Genomic DNA, 7,965 nt, shown 5'->3' on the forward strand with positions numbered 1-7,965 from the left:
ACCGGAAAAAGTGATCTATGAATAAAATTTCAGTGGACTATTTCCTCTTGTACGAACTGGAAAAAGAGAAGGGCCATTACAGGTTTTGTACTATTCAAATAAAGGAAGGAATAAATTTGAGTGGTCTATTCAATTTTGTACCAAGCAGAAGAGAGTAAAGAAGGTTCATTTTCACTAACTCAGCATTTCTGGATCATTTTGAGGTATCCCAATAAACGAAGAAATGTGTGTGGATTATTCAATTTTTGTACCAACTAGAAAAAACAAAGAAGTTCCATTTTTAAATAACTCAGAATTTTATATCATTTTGCACCACTCAAATAAACGAAGGCATAAATTTGAGTGGCCTATTTAGTTGAGGTGTTAGATTTTTGTACCACTTAGTATATTTTTGTGTCATCCAGAGAAAGGATCATTTTAAAGTTTTCCAGTCAAACTTTTGTACAAGGAAGAGAGCCATATTACTATGTTTTTGCACTTGTTGTATATTATTCAAAATAAACAAAGAAAAACGAAGAATTCGAATGCCTAATACCAGCAGAAATATATTCCGTTTTGTTAAGTCGCATTGCTAAATAAATTCTAATTGTCTTTATCTTGATATAAAAGAAATGCCTAATGAAATTACAGTAAAAAATAATGTTAACACCCGTTTGCCTTCTTCACTGATAAGCAGCCCTATGTTATATAAAAACATATTTGCGCTCAATAAACTGTATCTTACGACTCTAGCCAAATCAACAATAAAAATTTTATTAACGTATTAGCACAGTTCCTTGTTTATTTTATTTACAGTGTATTAATAATGAGAAGCTTAAATATTTACAGCAACACAAAGAATAATAGTTTTAAATGTTGAATAATTTAATAAGTCACTAAAATTTATCCATTCGTTTGTTTAAATAGTACAAAATGGTATAAAATACTGAAATAGATAAAATGTCAGTTGTTTGCCTTTTCGTGTTAGGTACACTAGTAAATAGCACACCCAAATTTGTTCATTATTCATTTTTTTATTGCTTGGTACAAAACTGAATACGTCATACAAATTTACACGACGCTCTGTTTATAAGTTGTTAAATATTTTATCTTTGACCTTGATGGTCAATACTTTTAGGACGTGTAGCAATTGATGACCTATTTTTAAATGCGAAAACAGCACCTCAACGTGTGGCTTCGTGTACGATTTATCCCGATTTTAATATTTGACCTTTGACCTCGATGGTCAGTACTTTCGGGACATGTAGTAGTTGATGAACTATTTCTAAATGTGGAAGCAGCACCTTTACAAGTTATTTGTGTTTAAGTATTTCACCTTTGACGTTGGTGGTCAGTACTTTTCAGACATGTAATACTTGATAATCTATCACTAAATGTAGAAAATGCATCTGAAAATGTGGCTCCGTTTACGAGTTATTCGTGTTTAAGTATTTCACCTTTGACCTTGGTTGTCAGTACTTCTCAGACATGAAATACTTGATGATCTATTACTAAATGTGAAAACGGTGTGATTACTAAATCTGAGTGTGATCTATTACCTCAATGGGTTGCTTCGTTTACGATTTATTCGATATTAAATTTTTGAGTTTGTCCTCGATGTTCAATACTTTCGCGACATGTAGTGGTTGATTGTGTGTTACTAAATGTAGAAACAACACCCCAATACGTTGCTCCGTTTAAAAATTATATGAGTTCAAATATTTGACCTTTGACCTCGATGGCCAGTATTTTGGGACGTGTAATAGTTGATGATCTATTACTAAATGTTGAAAAAGCACCTCATTACGTTGCTCCGTTTAAAATTTATTCTAGTTTAAGTATTTTACCTTTAACTTTCATGGGCAGTACTATTGGGACATGTAGTAGTTGACGACCTAAATGTGGTAAAAGCACCTCAATACGTTGTTCTGTTTAAATTTTATTCGAGTTTAAATCTTTGACTTTGGCCTCGATGTTCTGTACTTTGGGGACTTGCAGTACTTGATGAATGCTTGTGTAATTTCTGCTATGTTACATAGGTGTTGATACTCCCTATGAGTACACTCCTGCTTTTGGTTCATATTCTGTGCTGTATTATATAGGGGTTAAAATAGGCCATACTCTTTTATACACTGGGAGTTGCGAAAATAGGAGTTCGTAGTCCCCGTGTAATCTATGATTGGATTATATGTTCATTCTATTAAGTAATTTTTGCTGTGTTAAAAAAGGGTTGAAAAAAGTGTTCATAAAAGGAAGAGTACACTCCCATTATTCTCTGATATGGTAGTAGTCTTTCCTACGTTACGTAGGAATGCGTTTGTAGTCTATGTACTCATAGTCTTATGTAATTTTTGCTATGTTAAAATAGGGCTGGAAAAATAAGTCAAACTCTTTTATTATGACTGCTACGTGTTCGTAGCCTGTTGTGTTAAATCGTGGTGGAAAAATAAGCCATAATCTCTTATAAGCTCTGCTATATTCGTAGTCTCTGTGTAATATCTGATTGCATTATGTGTTCATTGTATTAAGTATGTTATGTGAAAATAGGGGTTGATAAGAGTGGTCATAAAAGGGAACAAATACACCCTTGAAAGATGGTCATAAAAGAGAACGAGTTTTCGGGCTATTTAGTTTTCCATGCCTGTATGGTATGCGGGTCATGGACGTACGGGCTTTATGTATTCTCTGCTATGATATATAGGGGTTGAAAAAAGTTAAGATGATATACAATCTTTCATCAAGTTTCATACTACACCGATCAGAGAAATACAGAACTTTCCTTGTCAAACGTAGGCTGTAGGGAGGTGTTCAAACTTATGCCAGAGACCTCGAGTAAACTATGTGGACACGAAGCTAGAGTTCTATCCCAGCAACTTTAATGTCTAATTCAGTTATGCCTCACTTTCTTTTTAAAAAATAATCACGCTTTAAAAGTGTGTTCATATAAAATTTAAAGAGTTAATATAGAGTAAGCGAAACGTTTACTGTATTAAAATTTTTTTACACGGTATAAGTAGAGTGGTAAAGAGGCAAGAAAATAGTTTCGGCTGAACCAATTTCGACTTTAACCAGATTTAGTGACTTTTTGTTCCCTTGTACGGCACTTTTTTATTTGTTGATAAAATACTACGGCTCTTTGCTAAAATAACGTACTGCGTGTTATAATTTTTAGATTTAAAAAAAAAAAATGACGTGGAAAAATATTGTGTAGAGAAACTTACTAGTGCATTTATTTTTAAAAAAATAAATTTATAGCACAATATGCCATTAAGTTCGGAATATATTTAAAAGATACGTAAAATTAAAGAAAGGAATTACCTCGGATTTAGGTAAGTATAGCCTAAATAGTTTATTTAAGAGTACCTACAGCTTAAACCATTATGGCAGAAATGCACCATAAAATAAAACAGATAAAAGTGTATTTTAAACAACAATAAATACTACTCTCTCCTTGTACATATTTAGTGTAGTCAAAAGAGGACAAATCTTTATCTTAAACTGAATATTTAAATCTAGTTGTTTATTTTCTAACTAGTGTTCTAGCCAACAATTAGAAACATAAAATTCCGAAATTTCTTCAAACTTTAACACATGCCGAGTTTTACTTCTATATTCTAATAATTGTAAAAAATGAAATCTTTAGTTTTTACGTCCCACACTTATGCCGGTTAGGGTAAATGAGACGGTGATGATGAGAGATGAGTGAAATAGTGGAATGAAGAAAGTGGGGGGAAACGGGAGAACGCCGAGAAAAAATCACGCACACGGTGTTTGTCCACCACCAAGTTCACTTGGCGTGAGTTGGGATCGAACCCGGGGCCCCAAGCACCAGAGATGAACGCTCTTCCAGTTAAAATTAGAAAACTCAATATCGAGTTCGCTCCAGAAATTAGAAATAAAAATCTTTAGTTCTTCTTCTTGATGTTCCCTGTCTTTAATAATGACTAATAATTCTAGATATCTACTGTTTCTTTCTCCTACAGTCTTCTTATTTAAATCTCGATATCGGCATTCATTTTTTGTATTTTTTGCTCTTTCAATTCTTTCATCCTCTTCTTGATGCACTGCAAATAAACGTTGTTAAGTGGAGATATTTTCCGAACAGTAATTGGATACAAACAGATGGAAATATTAAACCTTTTTCGAAACATATCTTGAAGAACATTACTCGTATACACTAAACTAAGAGCTGCTAGATCAATGTCTATAAAAATGGTAGAGAAAAGAGTATTTGTCTTAGTAAAATATGTATTTCCCTCTTTTAAATAACACTTCTGCAGTATAGAGATTCGATTCTCCTCACACTCTCTTAGAAGAATATAATTAATAGGCAATGAATTTAAATTAAAAGCAGAAAGTACAAACATTATTAACTTCTCTCGATCTTTTTTCTGGCGGCTTTACTTGGAAGCCAGTGTATTTTTTAGTATGTAAATTGCCCCAATAATAGCTATTGCGTCTCATTAACTACTAAACAACTGTTCTGTAAAGTATATGTTAGCTTTAGCAACATCTTAGAAATCGAGACTTTATAAAACGGAGCTTGTCTAAAATGTGCTTGGTGTGTAAAATTAGATCTAAACAGTCTTAAATCGGATCCCACTTATTAGAATTTTTCCACTCGACCACACAATAGTTAAAGGTAGTAGAATCCAATCTCGTAATTCCATGTTGTTGTGCTAGATTGTTGGATCTTGAAAAATATACACAAATAGTCATTGATTCTAATGTAGTATTTCATAACAATGATCCAAATACAACAAAACAACGATCTAGTAGAAGCGAAAAATATATAGAAATTATAAACCTATTTGGGATAGATATATAAAACTAACTTTGAATTCAACACCACCAACAAAGGAAACAGGAGAGGGAATCAAAATATATAACGAATTACCAAAAGAAAATATATGGACGGATGGTGTGAGAAAGTTAATTGATCGATTAATAGTTATTGACGGAGAGGAAAAATCTGGAAATGTTAAATGTTATAATGAGAAAGTAGGTATAATGGATGTAAAATCTTACAATTTATTCCTAATTATTTGAAGGGTATATGTTATTTGATAAAGATATTGAACACGTTGCCACCAAAATTTTGGAATAATGAGAAGTATGGAAAAGGATAATTGAATAAGATTTTAAACATTAAGGGAATTCCGAAGTTGAATATACGAGGTTATGAATTTTGCGGTCCTTACACGGAGCTACAAGAAAGGTTAGAAAGAAGAGATAAAGTTATTAACCCCCTAGATGAAGTTTGTAGAGAACATGATATTTACTAAAGAGATAATAAAGATACCGCTTCCAGCCATATTGCAGACAAAGAGAATAAAGCATGGGAAAGAGCTTTTGCTAAAGATGCAAACGTGATAACAAAACGATTACCAGCTTTCGGAACTGCTTTGGCTATGAATGCAAAAGTAAGGTTTGTTTTAGATTTATAAGGATTGTGTTTATTTTTTCTGGATTTTCCATAAAAGTTTTATAATAAATGTAAGTATAAAGTTAAGTAGTACGTTTACAATACCTAACAAACAACTTAAGAAATTAAATATTGATTATATTTTTCCAAAGAAACAGTTGAAAGATAAAGTTTAGAAAATTAAAGAAGGTAGAGAAATGCAGTTATCTCTTTCAATAAAACAAGTGAACAAAATAAACAAAGAAATAAAAACTAAAGACAGTATTCATTATTACGATTTTATATTTACTCTTCCAACAATTTTAGCTATAATAGGTGCTCTAAGTTCTGCTGATGATGCAGCTACTGCTATAGACAAAAGGTAGTTGATGCAGAAAAGAATAAAAGTGAATTAGAAGAACAAAAGAGACATAAATTAGCAATGGAAGAGAAGCAAGGTGGTAAGCTTCCAAAAAATGTAAAGCCCAAAATGTAAAGGAATTAATCCTTTAAGTAATTTGGATCTAATTCATCTTTAAGATAGGTGACCACCACTACCTCTTTAAGATAGGTAAGGAGTTTAAACGGTTTAAGATAGGATACTTCAGGGGCATATTTATAAGGAAGAATTACCTAAAAGCCCCAAAATGAATGAGTGTGCGGTTGTTAATTTTGATACGTTTAAAAATATAGGAGCTCATTGGATATGTTATTTAAAATAAGGATATAGAAAGTATTTTTGATTCATTCAGAGGTAATTCACCAAAAACTCGTAGAATATATTGGTTATAATATAGAGAAGAGTAGCAATAGTATACTACATTTTAACGAGGTAATCTGTGGGCAATTATGTATTGCAGTATTAAAAATGTTTACGGATGTATATATTTTTTTAGAAATCATTAGTCAGGTGAATAGGAATAAAGATTTTTGGAGAAGTCATATTTCATTTTTCATGGTTTTAATTCATAAAGCGATAAAAATATTTTATGATAAATATGGATAAAATAGTCATATGAATTACAATCCTTTAAACCTAATCAAAAGACACTCGAAAATTTAAATAAACTAAACAGATCTATTGATTTTGACACATATGTTGGGGAAGGGTTTGCTCTTCCTTATTATGCTGATATTTATGTAACTTTTGAAATTAGAGGTAGGGATGCTAATGGCGAATATACTAGTAGTCAAAATATTAAACTTGTTAATAACTTCTTTCCACATCTGTTTTCTCAAATGCGAGTTAGTGAGCATGGACAGATATTGGATGTTATAGATTATACTGGTTTAACTTCGACGGCTGTAAACACATGTACGATTTCAGAACCAGAAGCAAATCATTACGAAGAATATGGAATGATAGGAATTACATGGCGATGAAGAGATGAAGAATTAGTATTATGACTAAGACTTTAACTAGGATTTTCTTCAGATTTTAAACATATTATGTGGAAAGGAGGATTGAAATATACATTTAAAAGAAGTGGTTCTGACCATAATGCATTTGCTATTCGGAGAACAAAAAAGGAAGCTGAAAGGTTTGAGAATGATCAACCACATCCAGGTAAAGTTAGGATTACAAATATGGAGTTGATAATGCTTATTGTTAATTATGAACCTAACTATGCTACCTTGCTAAAAACTAACATGCTGTAAGAAAAAATTCTCAACACATACCAATGTTTAGAAAAATCAGTTACAGGTAAATATTTAGAATTGAATCTAAGGACACAACATAACTCAACTGAATTTGAAATGAAAAATTTTGTGATTGCGTTTTTCCAAAGTGTAATTAATGATAATCAAGAAAGAGATTCAAGCTATTTTGATCATTGTAACGTTTAGAATATCCGTTTTCGCAATTCTAGAAATGAGTGTTTCTTTTACAATCTTTGAACTTAGATTTTGAAAAACGTAAATATCTCAAAGATTACGAAATGTATACGATATATAAGAGAGCTACGAATGGAAACACTGAGATGTTTTAATATCCTTAAAAGTTTTTAGAAAATATACCGATGTTTGCAATTAATACAAGCAAGCATAAATCAGTAACTGTAAGTGATAGAACTGATTTGAAATTGATTGTTAATTTTTAAAGCAATGTACCAGATAAAACGATTTGTTATGTTGTAATGATTGGAAATAAAAACTTTGAATATGATGTGCAAAAAGAAAAATGATTGAGAAGATATAAATCAATTATATGTTTTAGATTTGTTCAGTTTTTAGTGTTTTTATGGTAATATCGTAAAAACTTATTTAATAAAAATGAATATTCCAGATAACATTCCACGAGAGAATCTAATTGCGTTAATTGAGGATACTATATTAAACCTTCAGAAATTATTAACAAAAAACAAAAGAAAGTTCAAAGGAATAAAATATGCATATATCACTCTTATTACTCTGTCAATTCTATTATCCGCTACAGGGTATATAAATATATTTATTCCTGTTACAGTCTATTCGATTATTAAAACAGCATTTGCATCTACTTATGCTGTTATCACTGGTCTACCAACACGATTTAATAGAGCTTCGAAGAAATACTATTATTTAAAAAATGGTTATTCAAA

This window comes from Thermobia domestica, chromosome 1 (assembly GCF_964235325.1).
Source record: "Thermobia domestica chromosome 1, izTheDome1.hap1.1, whole genome shotgun sequence".
Classification (NCBI taxonomy): Eukaryota; Metazoa; Arthropoda; class Insecta; order Zygentoma; family Lepismatidae; genus Thermobia; species Thermobia domestica.